Raw genomic sequence first — 23529 nt, 5'->3', positions numbered from 1 at the left:
ATTTGGTGAGCTTTTTATAGATTTTGGATACTAGCCCTTTGTCCGATATGTCTTTTCCCATTCCGTTGGTTGCCTTTTAGTTTTGTTGGTGGTTTCCTTTGCTGTGCAGAAGTTTTTTATCTTCATAAGGTCCCAGTAATTCATTTTTGCTTTTAATTCCCTTGCCTTTGGGGATGTGTCGAGTAAGAGATTGCTACGGCTGAGGTCAGAGAGGTCTTTTCCTGCTTTCTCCTCTAGGGTTTTGATGGTTGCCTGTCTCACATTCAGGTCCTTTATCCATTTTGAGTTTATTTTTGTGAGTGGTGTAAGAAAGTGGTCTAGTTTCAACCTTCTTCATGTTGCTGTCCAGTTCTCCCAGCACCATTTGTTAAAGAGATTGTCTTTTTTCCATTGGATGTTCTTTCCTGCTTTGTCAAAGATGAGTTGGCCATACGTTTGTAGGTCTAGTTCTGGGGTTTCTATTCTATTCCATTGGTCTGTGTGTCTGTTTTTGTGCCAATACCATGCTGTTTTGATGATGACAGCTTTGTAGTAGAGGCTAAAGTCTGGGATTGTGATGCCTCCCGCTTTGGTCTTCTTCTTCAAAATTCCTTTGGCTATTCGGGGCCTTTTGTGGTTCCATATGAATTTTAGGATAGCTTGTTCTAGTTTCGAGAAGAATGCTGGTGCAATTTTGATTGGGATTGCATTGAATGTGTAGATAGCTTTGGGTAGTATTGACATTTTGACAATACTTATTCTTCCAATCCATGAGCAGGGAATGTCTTTCCATTTCTTTATATCTTCTTCAATTACCTTCATATGCTTTCTATAGTTTTCAGCATACAGATCTTTTACATCTTTGGTTAGATTTATTCCTAGATATTTTATGCTTCTTGGTGCAATTGTGAATGGGATCAGTTTCTTTATTTGTCTTTCTGTTGCTTCATTGTTAGTGTATAAGAATGCAACTGATTTCTGTACATTGATTTTGTATCCTGCAACTTTGCTGAATTCATGTATCAGTTCTAGCAGACTTTTGGTGGAGTCTTTCGGATTTTCCGTGTATAATGTCATGTCATCTGCAAAAAGCGAAAGCTTGACTTCATCTTTGCCAATTTTGATGCCTTTGATTTCCTTTTGTTGTCTGATTGCTGATGCTAGAACTTCCAACACTATGTTAAACAACAGAGGTGAGAGTGGACATCCCTGTCGTGTTCCCGATCTCAGGGAGAAAGCTCTCAGTTTTTCCCCGTTGAGGATGATGTTAGCTGTGGGCTTTTCATAAATGGCTTTTATGATCTTTAAGTATGTTCCTTCTATCCCTACTTTCTCCAGGGTTTTTATTAAGAAAGGGTGCTGGATTTTGTCAAAGGCCTTTTCTGCATCGATTGACAGGATCATATGTTTCTTATCTTTCTTGTACTATTAATGTGATGTATCAACGTTGATTAATTTGCGAATGTTGAACCAGCCCTGTATCCCAGGAATGAATCCCACTTGATCATGGTGAATAATTCTTTTTATATGCTGTTGAATTCGATTTGCTAGTATCTTATTGACAATTTTTGCATCCATATTCATCAGGGATATTGGCCTGTAGTTCTCTTTTTTTACTGGGTCTCTGTCTGGTTTAGGAATCAAAGTAATACTGGCTTCATAGAATGAGTCTGGAAGTTTTCCTTCCCTTTCTATTTCTTGGAATAGCTTGAGAAGGATAGGTATTATCTCTGCTTTGAATGTCTGGTAGAACTCCCCTGGGAAGCCAACTGGTCCTGGACTCTTATTTGTTGGGAGATTTTTGATAACCGATTCAATTTCTTCGCTGGTTATGGGTCTGTTCAAGCTTTCTATTTGCTCCTGATTGAGTTTTGGAAGCGTGTGGGTGTTTAGGAATTTGTCCATTTCTTCCAGGTTGTCCAATTTGTTGGCATATAATTTTTCATAGTATTCCCTGATAATTGTTTGTATCTCTGAGGGATTGGTTGCAATAATTCCATTTTCATTCATGATTTTATCTATTTGGGTCATCTCCCTTTTCTTTTTGAGAAGCCTGGCTAGAGGTTTGTCAATTTTGTTCACTTTTCAAAAAACCAACTCTTGGTTTCGTTGATCTGCTCTACAGGTTTTTTAGATTCTATATTGTTTATTTCTGCTCTGATCTTTATTATTTCTCTTCTTCTGCTGGGTTTAGGCTGCCTTTGCTGTTCTGCTTCTAGTTCCTTTAGGTGTGCTGTTAGATTTTGTATTTGGGATTTTTCTTGTTTCTTGAGATAGGCCTGGATTGCAATGTATTTTCCTCTCAGGACTGCCTTCGCTGCATCCCAAAGCGTTTGGATTGTTGTATTTTCATTTTTGTTTGTTTCCATATATTTTTTGATTTCTTCTCTAATTGCCTGGTTGACCCACTCATTCTTTAGTAGGGTGTTCTCTAACCTCCATGCTTTTGGAGGGTTTCCAGACATTTTCCTGTGGTTGATTTCAAGCTTCATAGCATTGTGGTCTGAAAGTATGCATGATATGATTTCAATTCTTGTATAGTTATGAAGGGCTGTTTTGTGACCCAGTATGTGATCTATCTTGGAGAATGTTCCATGTGCACTCAAGAAGAAAGTATATTCTGTTGCTTTGGGATGCAGAATTCTAAATATATCTGTCAAGTCCATCTGATCCAATGTTTCTTTATTGACCGTGTGTTTAGATGATCTATCCATTTCTATAAGTGTAGTGTTAAAGTCCCCTGCAATTACCACATTCTTGTCAATAAGGTTGCTTATGTTTATGAGTAATTGTTTTATATATTTGGGGGCTCTGGTATTCGGCACATAGACATTTATAATTGTTAGCTCTTCCTGATGGATAGACCCTGTAATTATTATATAATGCCCTTCTTCATCTCTTGTTACAGCCTTTAATTTAAAGTCTAGTTTGTCTGATATAAGTATGGCTACTCCAGCTTTCTTTTGGCTTCCAGTAGCATGATAGATAGTTTTCCATCCCCTCACTCTCAATCTTAAGGTGTCCTCAGGTCTAAAATGAGTCTCTTATAGACAGCAAATAGATGGGTCTTGTTTTTTATCCATTCTGATACCCTATGTCTTTTGGTTGTCGCATTTAGTCCATTTACATTCAGTGTTATTATAGAAAGATATGGGGTTAGAGTCATTGTGATGTCTGTAGGTTTCATGCTTGTAGTGATGTCTCTGGTACTTTGTTTCACAGGATCCCCCTTAGGATCTCTTGTAGGGCTGGTTTAGTGGTGACAAATTCCTTCAGTTTTTGTTTGTTTGGGAAGACCTTTATCTCTCCTTCTATTCTAAATGGCAGACTTGCTGGATAAAGGATTCTCAGGGGCATATTTTTTCTGTTCATCACATTGAAGATCTCCTGCCAATCCTTTCTGGCTTGCCAAGTTTCAGAAGAGAGATCAGTCACGAGTCTGGTAGGTCTCCCTTTATATGTGAGGGCACGTTTATCCCTTGCTGCTTTCAGAATTTTCTCTTTATCCTTGTATTTTGCCAGTTTCACTATGATATGTCATGCAGATCGATTCAAGTTACATTTGAAGGGAGTTCTCTGCGCCTCTTGGATTTCAATGCCTTTTTCCTTCCCCAGTTCAGGGAAGTTCTCAGCTATTATTTCTTCAAGTACACCATCAGCACCTTTCCCTCTCTCTCCCTCTCTGGGATACCAATTATGCGTATATTATTTCTTTTTAGTGTATCACTTAGTTGTCTAATTTTCCCCTCATACACATGGATTTTGTTATCTGTCTTTTTCTCAGCTTCCTCTTTTTCCATGATTTTATCTTCTAGTTCACCAATTCTCTCCTCTGCCTCTTCAATCCGAGCCATCATCATTTCCATTTTATTTTGCATCTCGTTTATAGCGTTTTTCAGCTCCCCCTGACTATTCCTTAGTCCCTTGATCTCTGTAGCAAGAGATTCTCTGCTGTCCTCTATACTGTTTTCAAGCCCAGCGATTAATTTTATGGCTATTATTCTAAATTCACTTTCTGTTATATTATTTAAATCCTTTTTTTTTTTTTAAATGTTTTTATTTATTTTTGAGACAGAGACAGAGCATGAACGGGGGAGGGGCAGAGAGAGAGGGAGACACAGAACCGGAAGCAGGCTCCAGGCTCTGAGCCATCAGCCCAGAGCCCGACGCGGGGCTCGAACTCACAGACCGCGAGATCATGACCTGGCTGAAGTCGGACGCTTAACCGACTGCGCCACCCAGGCGCCCCTATTTAAATCCTTTTTGATCAGCTCATTAGCTGTTGTTATTTCCTGGAGATTCTTTTGAGTGGAATTCTTCTGTTTTGTCATTTTGGATAGTCCCTGGAGTGGTGTGGACCTGCAGGGCACTTCCCCTGTGCTGTGGTGAATAACTGGAGTTGGTGGGCGGGGCCGCAGTCAGTCCTGATGTCTGCCCCCAGCCCACCGCTGGGGCCACAGTCAGACTGGTGCGTGCCTTCTCTTCCCCTCTCCTAGGGGCAGGATTCACTGTGGGGTGGCGTGGCCTGTCTGGGCTACTTGCACACTGCCAGGCTTGTGGTGCTGGGGATCTGGCATATTAGCTGGCGTGGGTAGTCAAGGTGCACCGGGGCAGGAGTGGCAGGCTTAGTTCGCTTCTCCTTAGGTGATCCACTTCAGGAGGGGCCCTGTGGTAGTGGGAGGGAGTCAGACCCACTGCCGGAGGGGTGGATCCACAGAAACACAGCATTGGGTGTTTGCGGGGAGCAAGTTCCCTGGCAGGAACCGGTTCCCTTTGGGATTTTGGCTGGGGGATGGGCGAGGGACATGGCGCTGGCGAGCGCCTTTGTTCCCCGCCAAACTGAGCTCTGTCGTCTGGGGCTCAACAACTCTCCCTCCCATCGTCCTCCAGCCCACCCGTTCTCCGAGCAGAGCTGTTAGCTTATAACCTCCAGATGTCAAGTCCCGCTTGCTGTTGGAACACACTCCATCTGGCCCCTCGGCTTTTGCCAGCCAGACTCAGGGCTCTGCTTGGCCGGCGGGCCGCCCCTCTGCCCTGGCTCCCTCCCGCCAGTCCGTGGAGTGCGCACCACCTCTCCGCCCTTCCTACCCTCTTCCGTGGGCCTCTCATCTGGGCGTGGCTCCGGAGACTCCATTCTGCTATTCTTCTGGTGGTTTTTTGGGTTAGTTAGGCAGGTGTAGGTGGAATCTAAGTGATCAGCAGGATGCGCGGTGAGCCCAGCGTCCTCTTACCCCGCCATCTTCTCAGAATCCTGGATGCTTTCTCTTTAAGGTCAGGAATAAGACCAGAATATCTAATTCTGACATTTCTATTCCTATTGTACCAGAGGCTCCAGCCAGGACAGTAGCCAAATGAAATGAAAGGTGTAGCCATAAAAAATAATCTACCTATATTTAAATTTGACTTTATCTTATAAATAGAAACTCCCAAAGAACTCCCCCCAAAATTTATTATAATAAATGAGTTCAACAACTATGTGGGTATAAGACTGATACACAAAAATTAATTTTATTTTTATACCTTTAAATTGAATAAACAGAAAATGATACATAAAGACAACAGTTCAATTTATAATAGCATAAAAAAGAATTAAATATGAATTCTTTTAACAGAAGATGGCAAAACTTGTATTGAAGACTATAACACATTGCTGAAAGATTAAAAGAAAAGATCCAAACAAATGGAAAGATAACTATGCTGTGTTTATTGAGAAGGCTTAACATAAAAGTTCTAATACCTCTCAAATTGATTTATAAATTCAGTATAATCCCTGATAAAAACCCCAGAAATCGATGTTTACCCTAAAATTCATGTGGAAAATAAATAAATCCAGGATAGTCAAATTAATCTTGAGGAAAAAAAGAATAAAGTTGGGAAACTCACACTTTCTGTTTTCAAAAATTATTACAAAGCTGTAGTGGTCAAGACAGTATGGTAATGTGATACAGGCAGACTTAATGTGAAAGAATTAAAAGTCTAGAAACGGACCCTTCCATTTATGATCAATTTATTTTCTGCGAAGATAACAACACAATTCAATGAGAAAAACATAGCCTTAATAAAAATGGTGTTGGGACAACTGGATAGCTACATACAAAAGAATGAAGTAAGACCTCTACCTCATACTATATCCAAAAATTAACTCAAATTGATGAAAGAAATAAATATAAGATATAAAACTCTAAAATTTTAGAAAAAAGCACAAGTATAAATTTTTATGACCTTGGATAAGGCAACAGTTTCCTAGATATATCAATTAAAATATAACCAACTAAAGCCTAACCATTTGGACTTAATCAAGTTGAAAAACTTTTGGGCATCAAAAGAGCCTTTCAAGAAGGTGAATAGACAACTGAGACAACGGGAAAGTAATATCTTTGGAAAAAATTTTGTCTATTTTTCAATTGAGTCATTGGTTGTTTTTGCTATTGAGCTGTGTGATTTATTTATATATTTTGGATATTTAACACCTTACCAGATATGTGGTTTATAAATATTTTCTCCCATTTTCGGGTACTTTTTTTTTATCATTTCTTTTGCTGTATAGAAGCTGTTTAGTTTAGTGTAGTCCCGCTTGCTTATTTCTGCTTTTGTTGGTTGTGCTGTTCATGTCATATCCATAAAATCATTGCCAAGACCAATGTAAAGGAGGGCTTTTTCTTTTTTCTATTTTGGAGTTTTATGATTTCAGGTCTTGCATTTAAGTCTTTAATCCATTTTGAGTTCGTTTTGGAATTGGTGAAAGATAGGGATTCAGTTTCACTCTTTTACAAGTAGTAATTTAGTTTTCTCAACATCTTTTATTGAAGATACTATCATATTTTCCCCACTAAGTATTCTTGGCTCCCTATTAAACATTAGTACAGCATATATGCATGAATCTATTCGGGGGCTCTCAACTTTGTTCCATTGATCTATTTGTCTGTTTTTATGACAGTAAGTACCATATTGCTTTGATTACTATAGCTTGTGATATAGTTTGAAATCAGGAAGTATTGTGCCTCTAATTTTGTTCTTCTTTCTCAGGATTGCTTTAGATATTTGAGTTCTTTTGTGGTTCCATATGAATTTTAGGATTTTTTTTCTTTTCTATAAAAAATGCCATTCTAATTTTGATAGGGATTGCACTGAATCTATAGATGGCTTTGGGTAGTATGAACATTTTAATAATATTAATTATTTCAGCCCACGAATATAAGCTATCTTTCCATTTATTTATGTCTTCTTCAATTTCTTGCGTCAGTACCTTACAGTTTTCAGCTTACAAATATTTCATCTTATTTAAATTATTCCTAGGTATTTTATTGTTTCGATACTACAGTAAATAGGATGTTTTATTTTTCAGGTAGTTCATTGTTATTGTATAGAAATGCAACTAATTTTTTTTTATGTTGAGTTTGTATCTTGTAACTTTATTAGTTATAACAGTTTCTTGGTAGAATCTTTGAGATATTCTATATGTAAAATCATGTCACTAACAAACAGATAATTTTACTTCTTCCTTTCTAATTTGGATGTCTATTTTTGTTCTTGCCTGATTGTACTTGCTAGGAATTCCAGTACAATGTTGAATAGGAGCCTGAGAATGGTAATCCCTGCTTGTTTCTGAATATTAGAGATTGGCTCAGATGACTACAGGGACTAGGATCTGAAGTTGTGAGTTGGCAACCTGGGAGAGCTGATGATGTAGTTCTAGTCCAAATGCTAGGTGTCAGACATGAAGACCCAGAAGAGCTGTTATTTTCATTTGAGCTCAAAGAAAGACCAAAAAAAAAGTTATATCCCATCAGCTTGAAGGCAGTCAGGCAGGATGGTTTCCTTTTACTCTGTTTTTTTTTGTTTTATTCAGGCCTTCAAGTGAGTGGATGAGGCCGAATCACATTAGGGAGGGCAATCAGCTTTAGCAAGTCTATTAAGTCAATGTTAATCTCTCCTAGAAACGCTTCATAGACACTCCCAGAAATGTTTGAACAAATATCTGGGTGCCCATGCCAAGTGAAACTGATATATAGGATTAACTATCACAGCATGGTAATTTATACTACTTTCTGAATAAAATAATGAATTGTCAAACATTTTTAACTGTAAAAGGTATACAAATTGATTCATTGTTAGATAAGTCTTTCTACAGTGTTCATGATGGATCAGAAAATATATGAAAATATTTATATAGTAGTCAAATGCATATTGACAGTTTAATTATTATTTATTAATATTAAACATGTTCAAAATATTGTTTTACACTAGTTATTGTTCAAGAATTCAAGTGACAGTCTTTGGCTAGAACAAGGTTAAATATATCTGATCAGGGCCAGGCAGCAAGCTTTGTTAAGAGCAGGAGCTCAGAAAATACTGATTATTTTCATAAAGACACTGATCAACCAAGAGCTAGTCTTTGTAGAATCACTAAAACAACTTAATCAGAAACTTTTAATGTTAGGAAGAAGAAAAACATGTAGTGCTGTGGAGACCAAGCTGTGGGGGGCAAGTGCTATGAGAATCCTATCACGGAATTATACTGTTCCATCAGTCTATGCCTGAACTAATGAGAAAATATTACATCATAATTTTATTAAGGACTCAAAATTTTGTGAATCCATTCAATGATAAATTCAACACATATTTGTGTTCTTGTCATTTTAGAGGCACTTTGCTAGGTGCTGCGCATAAAATGGTAGGTAAAACCAGATGTATTTTGTCCTTTCAGGAAGCTACTGCCTAATAGAGGAGACAGATATTAAATAATCAAACAAATTAATGTGGGCTTGTAAACTGAGATGCATATTCTGAAGGACAAGAACGTGGTTCTACAAGAATATATAAGACTGTAATATAGTAAGACTCAATCAGCACATGTTCTTTGAGGAACTGAGAAGAGACTTGAACAATGATTAGAAGACCTTGTAACAATATAAAATGGGTATTTAGAGGAATATAGGTGTCAATTAATTAAGGTTCTCATTTACTGTGCACAGGGCTTTTGTCTTTTTCTCAAACAATGAGAATTAAGTGAATAGTTGCATGTGTAACACTCAAAAGACAAAACCTTGACCCAATATTGCTTTCAACTTGCTGCCCCATTCCATCCTCTCCTTCTTGACTTATCTTGTCACGTTTTACAATGGCTTCATATTTCATTGCATTTAAACACATTCTTCTACAGCATTTAAGTAATGTTTCTTTAAAATTTTAGATTCAAATTTAGAGTCAATTCTCTAAAGATTCCATTTTCCCATAAATTTTCAAAGAAGAATTGTACTTCCTCTCCTATCCAAAGAAGCATAGGGTCATGTGGTGAGTACATTATATTTGAGAAATAATATACTAAAGAATGTTCTTATTTCTCTCCATAAATTCATAAATGTATATTCCTCTGATGTCTTCAATAATTATGGCCTGAGAGAATAATTAAGCCAAATACAACTTAGGGAAGAAGGAGAACATGGTACAAAAGGAATTTATGGCAAAGAAGAGAGAGAAATAATGTCATTCCATTTCCATGAGGATGAAGTAAAGAAAGAAGATGGTTATGAAGGAGGAAGGATGGAAAAGCAAGACAGAGAAAGAAGAGAAGAAGAGAGAGAATGCAAATAAAGAGAAAAGAGGCAATAGATCAAAAGCTACCATTCTTGCTTCAGACTAACTGAGCTTTGAAGCTCATTTAGAATCCTGAAGAAGACTGTCTAGTAACAGTAGTCAAAAGAGAGCTAGGAGAAAACTTCCACAGACTAGAGCAGCTACATACTTCCACATTAGATGAATCACCTTAGGCTGGGCAAGGGACAGTGCCACCAAAGCCTGTAAGGATGCAGGGGATGGCACAGGCACCTATGTAAAAGTGAATTCCCTGCCTGATCTATCAGAAAGACACAGAACGTTCTCCCTTGAGCCAGATTCTATTTTGAGAAGTAGGAAGGGGAACAGAGATCCAAAAGTAAACCAAGACTTGGATCTCCTCATTCTATATGCATAAGATTACTTTAACCCAGAGGGATTGAAATACTTAAAATTGACATATTTATGTGTTTCCTCATTAGAACAGCATCAAAGATGTCAAAGTACTCAATTGTGTTTGTAGTGACAGGGATGCTTATAGAAAACAGCAATATGGACAGAACAGTGAGTAGTTTAAGTCGATGATGTCAAACTTAAATGGGGATGGTTTTATGTGAGGATATGAAATTTATGACAGGGCACAGGTATTAGAATAAAGAGAATATCAATTCCTGTATCAGTGAGTATTCAATCAGGGGAATAGTAACGATGTAAGTAATTTCAGCTAAGTATTTAATATAGGCAAGTCATTAAAATGATCAAGAAAAGCAAGAAAAGAGGAATAGGGAATTGAAAGAGATAGCAATTGCAAACAGCAAGGATCAACCCTAGTGCTGGGGAAACAAAGGGAAATGTTTAGAGTTATCAAAACCTGAAAGTTTGGGAGAGGACCTTGGAAGAGCTGGAACTCCGCCTCTGAAGGAGAAGGTACCACTTAGTTGCTGTTGGAACCTAAGGAATTCTGAAGAAAGACCTCAGGGAGGAAGGGCTCAAACTTCTGAAAAGATGGTACTGCCTGGCTGCTACTGGTACCTTTGAACAGACACCACAATGTTGTTTCTAAGAGTGTTAAAAACAAACAAACAAACATGAAAAAGCCTTGACACTATAACCATCTGCTTCACAGCAAACTGCTTTGTTGAGACCAACAGTAAGTGTAGGGGCTTTTTTTTTTTTTTTTTTTTTTTGAGAGAGAGAGAGAGTGAGCAGGGGAGGGGCAGAGAGAGAGGGAGAGGGAGATTCCCAAGCAGGCTCCACACTGTCAACATAGAGCCCAATGCAGGGCTCAAACTCACCAATCCATGAGATCATGACCAGAGCCAAGATCAAGAATCAGACGCTTAACCAATGGAGTCATTCAGGCACCAGGCAAAGGCTATCTTAATAAGAGGAGTAGGCAACATAGGAAGCACGTCGCCCACTTTCCTCCTACTCCCATCTCTTCTAGTGGCCTCTGTTGGCAGAACTTAATAAAGATCCAGCAGGCAAAGAAGAAATCTAGTTCTCTGAGTCTGTGCCTCAGTACCACAGAGCCAACTGTACTACAGAGAGGGTTTAAAGTTCAAACACAATAGTGAATGGTATACCTACCACTCATTCTACTAAGCTGCGGCAGGATTAAAGTTGTACACAGAAATGTGCAAACATCCGTAGCTTCTGTAATGTTCTACAATGGATTTTGATTTTTTTATAAGCCCACGCCCCAATGAGAAATAGGTAAAATTAATAATTTATGATTCTTCTGTTGAGGCAGATTCCCCAGTTGTTGGAAAAAAAATAAAGAATAAGGGCTTGCAAGTAGAAAGAGTGGTGAAAACGTTATCATTTATGAGAACTAGCACTAAGTATTAAACTTGAGCATTATTTTCCTTCAAAGACATATCCTTTATCAGGGAACACCAAGAATGGAAAAATATTGTTCCTCATTTTACTCCAGACACACAAGACAACTTTCCTAGAACATTAGAAGTGATCAATTTCTGGCAGAAAACTCCTCAGTGTTTTTAGCTGGTCTGGGAATGACAGTAAAGGATACAACTAACCATTCTAGAGGCTCTATAATAGAGATAATATCAACTCCAAATAATTTCAATTTGCTTTCACTCTTAGGGAATCATATTGACACTCTACTAAAATAGTCCTTTTAAAATGTTTCTATTTATTGGTATATTGACTTCCAGTCTGTATAATTGAACTCTAGTTCCCCACAAAAAATATGTAGGTCCAAAAGAAAAAGAAAATGTGTTTTTTTTTAAGACTATGGCTTCATTAATTGCTTATACATTTTGGCTAAAGTAAGTCATATGCACAAGCCCAGAGTTAGTGTGGGAGGACCCTACTGAAAGTTATGGAAATACGGGGATAGAAACACTGGGGCCATGAATTCAATCAATGAATCATACCCCTCTATAAATCTTCCACTGATTCTTGCTCTTCTCTACTGCTCTTAATAAGTACTTTGTCAGTAAGTACAATATAGGCTATTCGCATTCTGAAATAGTTCTCAAACCAATTTCTCCTCTCTAATCCTATTCCTTCCTTCATATTCAGCTGAAACTATTCAAATAGACTTTGGCTTTCACTAGCTCAAGTAGAAGCACATGATTGTGGCAGACAGTTTTCTACAGGGCTCCTAATGATTCTTGCCTCCTAACATTCACACTTTTGTGTAATCACCTCCCATATTTATCAGGGCCGAATTGTGTCACCAAAAGCATACAACACAAGTGATGTTATATATACAAATGCCGTCGTCTCTGAGATTAGATTATACACAACTGAAACTTGTCTTTAGTGTTCTCTCTCTCACTCACTCACAGATCACTTATTTTGAGCTAAGAAAGCAACCATGTTGGTTGGATAGCTCTACAAAAAGTTTCATGTGGCAAGGAATTAAGTCTTCTGCTATTATCAGTGTTCTTGAGCTGAAAGTAGATTCTTTCTCTTCAGATGACTGAGCTCCTGGTCCAATACTCAATCTCATGAGACGGTCTGAGCCAGAGCCAGCCAGCCACTCCCAGGTAGCAGACCCACATAAACTTGGTGAAAAAAAATTAATTTTAAACTGAAACGGATTGGTGTATTTTATTACACAATAATAGGACCCAAATACCTACAGATTTTGATACCTGGAAATGGGATGTGGTTCAAGTGAACACTAAAATGTGGGAATGCTTTTGGAATCAGGTAGTGAGCTCTGAAAATAAAGCAGTAAAATCCTAAAATTCCTTGGAGAAGCTTCAGAGTCTTTTATAAGGTTGTGGGTGACTTTTAAAGAGGTCTTTTATAAGTGCTTACAGAGAAGTGAGGCAAAAGTTATTGGAAATGAATGAAGAGGGAACCTTCTCATGTAGCGGCAGGAAGCATAGCAACCCTCTTATTAACAATTCTGTGTAAAGTAGGAAATATACCTAATCAACTGGGTAATATAGTTAAGAGGATTTTCAACCATTTTTAAAAGTGTCATGTGGTTTCTTCTTGGTGCTAATAAAGGAGAGAGATACACGAGAGGAAAGGCTGTAAAACAAAAGCCGAGACTTGATGGGTTTGGAAACATTAAGCCTTTGCAGATGTCAAATGGCATAAAAATTAAGAAATGACTTCTGAGCAAATATCCAATCCAGGTCATTGCCAAGAAAATATAGTCCAAATATTAAGTCAAGGGTATGACTGTAAAATATTTTATTAAGATCTCAGGAAGACAAAATTCAGTCAGAGTACTATTCAGTCACATGAAAGAATGTGCCTGAGAGATCCTCTCAAACTATATGGTTTTTGGCATTGGTCTGTAGCCGTCTTCAAAGCAGCCCAAGGGAGACACAGGCTTAACTGGAGGTATCTTGTGGCTGACATTTGTCTAGTGGATTAAACCCCAATGAGATTTACAGAAGATCCACAAAGTTTATAAAAGAGTTATATATGCAGAACATCACTAGGTTGAACTGAACAGTATGAGACAGTAAAAGTGAAAGCAGAGGGGCCGTGGAGAATTGTTCCCAAAACATGAGTGGTAGTCAAGAAACTTCTCAGCTGGATTTTAGAACTGTTATGGATCAATTACACCTTTGTGTCTCCAATTTTTCTTTTTTATGAACAGGAATGTCTATGGATTGTCCTATACTTGTTCTACTGTCATACGTGGAGTAAGAAGAAGACAGGTCAAGAAGAACTATACTAAAAATGCTATACTAAAAAAACTACGTCCAAGGGCCTTCTCCACACCTGGATTTAATTTAGATAAGATTTTTAGACACAGAGCCAAAGCTTCAATGGAATGATACTTTTGGGGGTTTTAAGAAAGGACAAGTGGATTTTGACTGTGGAAGGAATGTGAATTGTTGGGAGACACGGTGAATTGTGGCGGTGGACTATTTGGGGGTAATGTGTTATACATCAATAGAAAATTTATATGCTGCTCAGTTCTATTCTTCACACCTCTGCTAAGTGGTTTTTTACTTACTGGATTCTAAAACACAAATTGGATGCTAAGTCTTCCTGAAGCTACTGACTACAGAAGAAAAAGTTCAAATTCTCTATGTGCTGCATGAAAAGGACTTTCTCAGTGCAACCTTGATTCATCTTTCCATGTGTATCCATAAATCTCCTTTCTAAATCCTATCTGAGAGCCATACAGGAATGCTTATCATTCTAAAAATAAGCTCATGCCTTGTGTTGATACAAGACATTCCCTCTATCTGGTGCCTCTTCCTCTACTTTCATTTACCTGTTTTTACTGGGACACACTCAAAATTGCGGCTTTACATACCCCCAGCACAATCACCTGTGATATCTCCTCCAGCTTTCCTCACCTTTGGACCAGATGTCCCTTTAGTTCCTCTACAAAATTCAGTGATAGTGCTTATCACAGATGCACTGATTTTTCTCCCATTTACATCTAGATCAGGACGGTCAGAACACAGAATAACCATCATGTATTCAATTTGAAAACAAAGGGATGCACCTATCTGGGCTTACAGAAAACAAATCTGAATTACTGTTACCCATCAATAACACGTCATGAAGACAAATGCCACGCACGTGGAATCTCTAAAAATTAAAACTAATCTATCAAGTGGAATTATTTGTTGTCTTTCATCTAAGAGTGTTGAAAAAATGCTAAAATCCAGAGTAAAACTGTTCAAATTTAGCATAAGAAAAGGCATCTTGGTGATTTTTTTCTTTTTCTTTTCAAACCCTGAGAATACAGAGATAAAAATCTTTTATCTCCTGGGTCCAGACGTCAGAACATTTCAAGTACAAGAGAAATGAAAACGAACATATAAAATTGGAATTCAGAAAACATGAGTGTCATTTCCATCTCTAAAAGGAAGAAAAGAAACATGTTTTCTAAGCGTGTTAAAATTGGGGTACAATAAGCAAACTTGCCTCCTTTTAATTGGAGTGAAGTAGAATTTACCTTAATTGAATATGGTTCCAGCTTCAGTCTAGACAAAATCAGAATAAAATCCACTGTCATCATGCCAAACCAAAATTAAAAAGGATATATATATGTATATATATAAACACACACTATATATATATATAGCCATATATATGACATGAGATGGAGATAGAAGAAACACACACGAGAGATATACCAGAGCGAGAGAGATTACCAGATAGATATAGACCATATATAGAGAGACCATATATATATATACACATATATATATATATATATACACACCATATATATATACACCATATATATATATATACCATATATATATATATATATATAATATATATATATATATATATACCCATATAAATACATATATATGGTGAGGTGATACTGTCTATAGAAAAAAAACCTGGTGAACATGATAATTTAAAATAATTGATTGACACTAATGGTTATATCCTTCCTTCTACCTAAAAGAAGAATCTATTTGAAATTCTGTTAAAAAATACCTGATGTTACTACAAAAGCTTTTATTTGACATCTAAAATTGACTATTTTTCCTGAACATAGCTGTTATCATTTCTACAGGATTGAGGCTATTTTGAAGAAAAAGAAAATATTATAAGTGACTTTGTCCAAGACCTTCTATTTCATGTTCACCAATTCCAAGTGTTTTCATCTAAAATTAGAAATTTTGGCTACATTCAGTTGGGTCTTTTCCCTGGACTAAGGTTGCTTAGGGCAATTTATTTTATAAGTGGAAAATATATAATAGGAACGACATGAAAATATAAACAAAGGCTATGATTAGTGGCCTCTCAACTAGTGATTTATCTGGACATAAGCTCTCAGACATACTCTGTAAGAAAAGGGGAGAGACAATTGAATGGTTGCATAAGCTTAGATGAAGGGCTTAAAATACCAGAGGAAGAGAGAAAGAGAATGCTAAGTAGTACTATGTCAGATTGGGCTCTCAGAAAAACCTAATTAAATAAAACCTAACAGAGATCTGAATGAGTATTCAGAAGAGTGACTGCACACAGTAGGCTCTCAATAAACGTTACATGCACATGAAAGAATGAATAAACTAAACGAATGAGTGTGACTACTGTTGAAGGCAGAGTTGCTAAGAGAATAGTTGTCGGTGTGATTCCAATTATAAATATATATGGATTATAGGCTTGATTTTGTTAACAGAAAAAGACAATAGTCTATGTTCATCAAAATTTTAATTTATGAAACTCCTATGAGAGGAATTACATATTTTTGGTTGTAATAAAGCAAAATAATACAGAGTAGTTTATGGGTTCTATTGAAATAGTTAAGAAAACATTACACTTATTGAGTGCCTACTACATACTGTATGTTAGGTGTCTAAGGTATGCTTTCCCATTTACTGTCTATTGCAAACTTAGGTTTTGTTTTTGTTTTTTTCCGTTTCGTAGGAATTAGAAGCTTGGACTGGTTGAGTGACTTGTGAATATACATTTGGCTTACGAGCAATAGAGCCAAGATTGGAACTCATGTATCTCCAACTCCAATGCTGTATTCCTAGGAAAAGAAAACCTATAGGTTTTCTGTAATATAAATAAATCTCTTTTTTAATATATTTTGAGATTAATACTCATATTTAAAGGTTTCCCCTACTGGTACTAACATTCAAAAGTCTATAGAGCAAGTTTGTGTTACTTTTATGTACCTTTTATAATTGTATAGTCTTATAATTTCTTAGTTTTCATCTGACCAAAATAAGATTTAATTCACTTTCCTGTTAAATTATGTCATCTTTTCAAAACTGAGCTTATTATAAAGAAACTAAAAAGCTTACATTGAAAAAATTAGTAATAAAACTAAAAATTAGGTGTATACATGGAACAATATAATGAATGAACAAAAGCCATAAAAAATTCAGAAAATAAAAATATAATTTATACAGCTAGAAAATCTACCTTAGTTACCGAGGAGATGAATGAAGTTGACTGCAAAGGGTACTAGTAATCCATTTGGATGATGAAAATGATTTATATCTTGAATATGTCAGCTACGTAGGTGAATACATTTGTTAAATCTCAAAAAAACTGTGTACTTAAATGTGTTTTGTTTGTAAATTCGGCTCAATAAATTTCATTTTAATGTAGAAAATAGTATAGTGTATTTTAATTTTCAAGAAAATTACCCATGATTCTGAATAAAACAATAAAGAGTTCTTGCATTTGTTTTGTTATTCATTAAAAAACAAAGCATCTAAAAAGTGTACAACATGGGCACTTTTCCCATGACTATCCATTTTCCAGCCATTTAGTAAAACTCCTAAAGTCATTGAGCTTCAGACAAATCATCTAATATCAATTTAATCAAAAGCTTTCTTGGCACTCACTGTTAGTATTAATGTAAAACTTTCTTAAGGTTTTACAAAAAAATTAAGCTAAGTCATCTGTAGACAGTGTCGGCTGCACTCACATTTTTAATAATGCTTGTCTGACCTTTATGTGCAAGCGGAAAGTGAATCGCAAGATAAAGAGACAAGGCATTTGGCTTCGTTTTACTGTCCAGGTAGGCAAGAACATTGGCTCAAAAGAGACACTTGAATCTAGTTCATTTTCACATTATAAACCAAAATAATTAACATGGTTTAATTTTGTCACAGGCTATTGTTTTCCTATAGAGCCATTATATAAATAAATAGAAATCAAGTCAACATTTTCTTAAAACATTGTTATTGTGTGCCTGATCCATGAAAAGGTTGGATGGAGCTCCAATTAGGAAATAGTTTCTTAATTTGAAATTTTATTACAATGAAGGAAGAAATATTGCTAATAAAGGAAGTTTCCTTAATTACGTAAGGACACTTACATCAAGTGTGGATAGAGTCAAACATTTGAATCAGAAATTTTGAAATGTTAGGATGTTCAATGATTCTAATTATCATTTAAATGTCCATATCTTCAGACTACCCTAAATTTTGAAACAAGGACATCAACATTTTTAAAAGGCCAATATTTATCCAAAAGTATAATAAGAAACAAAAAACCTTAATATGGAACAAACTAAAAAGCTTATTTGATATGTCACAGGTATTTACTGGAAGTTGTTAAACCTTGTTTGCAGGGAAATTTTGTGGCCTATACTGCTCACTTATAATTATGCAGTAGAATCAGGCCTCAAGTGATGTTGGATATAAATTATCCAAACACTCAGGAGAGGTGTTTGCTTTGATTTCTTGTATAGATCTAAAGTAACTACAGATAATTCATTTTTTGCCAAACTCTGCATGTTCAAAAGATGGCATAATGGAAAACAGGGGGCCTTTGAGATCATCAAGTCCAGCCTCGTATTGTGCAAGGGAGAAAGACCATCTCTGAAAATAAATTCTGACTACATCTTCAGATAAAAAAAAAGATTCCCTTTAAGTATCTACAATAGCTAAATTACTTTGGCAAAGGCATTATAAATGTACCTAAGAGAAAAAAGCCACACACACAAAAAAGTTTACAGGTGTTTTTCTCTTGCATATCATGTGTTTTTTTCTTCAGACATCTATTAGAAATAATGTCTTAAAAATGTAATTACCATGTAATATGTATTACCTTTATTTGTATTCAAAGATGGTATTTTTTAAAATGTAAGAGTGTGTGTTTTCTGTATTTGACTTTCCATCAACTGCACGTTTTATGGTACAGAAGTTTATGCTTCATACCTTCTGCACTTTTGCTCACGAACCTGTGGTCCAGTGTGGCATGCAAAGTAAGATAGCTGGAAGAATGAACGCAGCATTTATGATTGCTGGGCAAGTTTCCCTAGGCCCTTCCTAGAGCAGATAAGTAATAGAATTTTTTTGACACATATTGAGAAAAATCTATTAAGGGACTAACATAATTTTAAAATACATTTTTTTCTATTAACCATTCCTAGAAATCACAATAAAATTTGTCATGTTTTCTTGGTAATTTTAATAGTATTATTTCTATCATAGAATATTTATAGCATAGCTATTCTTTACATTCTCATAAATGACAAGGGTCCGATACATTATATATTACATATATATGCATATATACATATACGTGTGTGTGTGTGTGTGTGTGTATATATATATATATATATATATACATATACATATTAAACACAGCATTTTTCACAGAGGAAATTAGGAAAATTAAAAGTTATTCTATAAAATAGTGTTTAGGGGCGCCTGGGTGGCGCAGTCGGTTAAGCGTCCGACTTCAGCCAGGTCACGATCTTGCGGTCCGTGAGTTCGAGCCCCGCGTCGGGCTCTGGGCTGATGGCTCAGAGCCTGGAGCCTGCTTCCGATTCTGTGTCTCCCTCTCTCTCTGCCCCTCCCCCGTTCATGCTCTGTCTCTCTCTGTCCCAAAAATAAATAAACGTTGAAAAAAAAATTTTTTAAATAGTGTTTAAATAATGTTATGGAAATGAGTAGTTTTTTTCCTGGCTGAAAAATAAATTACAAAAGAAGAATAAGTTTAGGTGATGTCTTCAGTGGCCAGGTAGTTCTATAATCAATGAATTGCTTGGACTAGATGTTAGCTACTTAGAGCGTTACTAATGGCTCGCAAACTAAAACAACCAGTGTTTAATTCCTTAATCTATTATTCTGAATTTAGGGAAGTTATTTAATACCTCAAAATTTCAGTTTCCTCATTCTGGAAATGAAAAGAACTTAGAATTGTCAACAGTTTTTGAATAAAATAATTTGAAGTACTTACATAATCTGATTCTAAAACATACTAAAGCAACAAAAATGAAGTCATTATGGTATTGATAATGTAAAGATAAAAATGTAGATCTGTGGAACAGAATACATGAGAAACAGACCCACGCATATATAGCAAATTGATTCTCAAAAAAACGTACAGAAATAATTCAATGGGGAAAATGAAATCTTTTAAAAAATGTTTCTGGAATAATTTTATATACAAAAAGAAAATCTTCTATTCTTATGCCATATCATATTTAAAAAAATTAAACAGAAGTGGTTTATAGGCCAAAATATTAGAGTAAAAGCATAAACCCTCTAGATGAATATAAGACCAATTCTTGGTGACCTTAGATTAGCCAAAATTTTCATTTATCATGTACAAAAATAATAAACCAAACAATAAAAATAATGACACTTAGGACCTCACCAAAATAAAAACTTCTGTTCTTTAAACAGCATCATTAAAAAATAAAGAGACACAGATTAAGAGAAACTATTTGTGAAACAGATGTTTAACATATATCCAGAATATGGAAATCACTTATAACACATTGTAAAATAAACAAACAAAGCCCAACAAATCACATATTGCAAAAAAATAAAAATAAAAATAAAAATAAAATAAACAAACAAGATTTGACCAGACATTTCCCAATGGAGATACACAAATAGGTACCAAGTTCATGAACATATAATGGGTATATGTCATTGTTTAATACCTATAAATAAATTTCCAAGGAGTAAATGAAAATATCACAGCTAGAAGGGAACTTAAATGCTACACTGTAAAATACGTTCTTAACAACAATATTATTTTACCACAGTTAAAGAGCATCTTCTTAAAATTATTTATACTAGAGGTGGATTCTAGGAAGCTGGCAGAGTAGGAAGAACCAGAAACCAGTCTGTGCACCTAGACAACAATTGCACTAGCAGAATCCATCTGATGTAACTATTTTGGAACTTTGGAGTCTATTAAAGAATTTTATCTTCCCAGAGAAGGCTTGGACAGTAAAATAAGGTAATTTTAGTCAATTTCAGCTCTCAAAATAGTGGCAGCTATCTGTCTCCCACCCCTTGCTCCAATGGCACGAAGCTATGCACATATTCCTGAAGCAGCTTACACAACAGCTTGAAGGGGACAGGGTGGGTCAATATAACCCTCTTTTCCAAATCCTGGGGAACTGGTGCACTGATCGCTGCTTCTAAATACAGAGGTACAAACAAAGAAGTAGCAACTGTTGCACCTACTCCCATTGTTGTACTCCAGTTAAAGTGACTTCCAGGTATTGTTCCCTCATTTAACTTTTGGGAGCTAGACAACAAAGAGTAGGACATTGTGAAGCAAATGCATATACAAAGGACATTAGGAAGTCACTCTGTATATCTAGAAGAAGGTGTAGGCTCAGAAAAGACCTTACAACAGCATAAAGTTTATGCCTCAGGCTGATAATCAGCACAGGGACAGACTACAACAATAAAATGAAATAAAAGGAACAAACAAATATAAATAAAAGTAAATACATAAAAAACAAGCAAACAAAAACCTATCAAGCCCCGTGGAATGAAAACACTCAGATTTGAAGAATAATTACATTACTAGCTCCAAATGTCCAGTTTTCAACAACAAAAATACAAGGCATACAAAGAAATAGAGAAAGTATGTCTCATACAAAGAATACGAGAAAGTATGTCTCATGCAAAGGAAAAACAAACCAACAAAAAGTCACTGAAAAAGACCTGATGAGAGATCTAGATAAAAACTTTAAAATTACTTTCTTAAAGGAGCTCACAGAACTAAAGGAAGACATGGTGAAAGTTAAGAAAATTATGTATGAGCAAAATGGAAAAAACAGTAAAGAGAAAGAAACCTCAAAAGAAAACAGAGAAATTCTAGAGATGAAAAGCATAATAACTGAAGGTATTCAAAGGCAGATTTAAGCAGGAAGAAGAAAGAACCAGCCAACTTGAAGATAGGACAATGAGAACTATTGTATCTGAGGAATAGAAAGAAAAAAAACATTGCAGAAAAGTAAACAAAGCCCCGGAGACCTGTAAGACACCATGAAGAGGACTAATATAGGCATTGTAATAGTCACAGAAGGAGAAAATAAGTTAAAAAGGGGAGAGAAAATAATTGGGGAAATAATGATCAATATATTCCCCAAATTAATTAAAGACATGAATATGGACATTTAAGAAGCTCAATGGACTCCAAGTGGCATACACTCAAAGAGACCCACATCAAGATACATTATAAACCAACTGTCAACAGTCAAAGCCAGGAAAATAGAAGACTAGGAGGACTCTAAGCTCACCTGGTCCTACGGATACACATAGATAACACTCACATCAGTGTAAATAACCCAGAAAACAACCCAAAGCCTGGCAGAACAAACTCCACAACTAAATGTAGAGAAGAGACCACACTGAAGAGGATAGGAACTGTGGAGACATGGTGGGAAACTAAACAAACTTGCAGGACTGTCCACTGGAGGAAGGGGACCCTCAGGTACAGAGAGGGGAGAGAAACAGACTATCACACTGGAGAGGCTGTTCCAGGAAGGTGTGGTCCCATAATAGTTGACTTTGAAAACCAGACGAGCCAAATTCCATGAGTTCTTACAACCAGTGGTACTTAAAGCCTAGAATTTTAAAAATCAGTGGGCTTGGTTCTGGGAGAGCCTAAACCTAAAGGGAGATGGGAAACTGAGTCTCTGCCCTTAAAGAGACAGCAGAACAAATAGCCCCATGAAGATACAGCATAGAAGCAGCAGTTTGAAAATCATCTGGGGCATGTGGTAGGGAGAGCTATTTAATAGTCTCAGAGCCTGTCCTAGAGGAACAGAAATTGTTGGGAGACTTCTCCGGGAACAAAGAAGCTGTCAGGTACCATTTCTATCCTTTGCCTACCCCATGCCCTGTTTAAACAAATAACCACCTGAGGGAACCAGCACTGTACCCACATTCACTACCTAACTTGCTAACACTGTGCCCTTTCCCCCAACTTCCTGGGCTTCAGGATCCACCCCCTGAGCCCGCCTTGCCTCAGTCCCTATGCTGTGGGTCCCCTCCCCCAGGAGACGGGTGCAAGTTGACAACAATGCATCTCCCAACTGCATGCTTTGTGGGGCCTCTGTCCTAGCTGCAGTGGGTCCCCTTTCATGGAGGACCACTGCATACCTTGTTAAAGTCATGCACACCATCCCCACATGCTTTGTGGATTAGCCCTGGCCAGCTCTGATCCAAAAGGGGATTAGAAGCTCATCCCCTTTTGCAAAGGACTAATTCCTCACTCCCCCCAGCACACTGTTGATCTGCCCCCTCCAGTATGTTCTTGGGAGGTAACCATTCAAGCTGAGACCACAAGTGTGGCAGTAGGCAAGCAGCCTTGACAGGGGCCAGCACCAATCCAAAGGGACTCCTTCCCTGTGCAGAGGGAAAGATAACCACATACCAGTCAAAATGTGGCCCAAGCAGTGGGCTGGGGCAGACAGTTCTCTGATTGCATGCCCTACCCAACAATGAGAGCTTCTCAGGGGACAAGAAAGGAAAAGAAACCTGCAGTTAGGTGCTATTGTATCTTTGGCAAATGCTTGGTCTGACTCAATGCAAGCCCCAGGTGACCCATGACAGGTTGACTAACACCAAAGAGACCAAACACTGCCCATAACAGCCAGAAAGGCCACTGCAGATGACTGGACTGAAGGAAAAAGCAGTTTAGCCACAACAACAGGATGCACACAACACACAGAGGAGATACCCCTGTAGTACCAGTTTCTAGTAAACAGGGGTCACTGCACTACAGGCCTGTCCTTCATAGGGCCACTGCTTTTATTTAAAAATTTTTAGTTTATTTACTTTGAGAGAGAGA

This window comes from Lynx canadensis, chromosome F2 (genome assembly GCF_007474595.2).
Source record: "Lynx canadensis isolate LIC74 chromosome F2, mLynCan4.pri.v2, whole genome shotgun sequence".
NCBI classification, from domain to species: Eukaryota; Metazoa; Chordata; class Mammalia; order Carnivora; family Felidae; genus Lynx; species Lynx canadensis.
Note: the sequence above shows the minus strand (reverse complement) of the source record.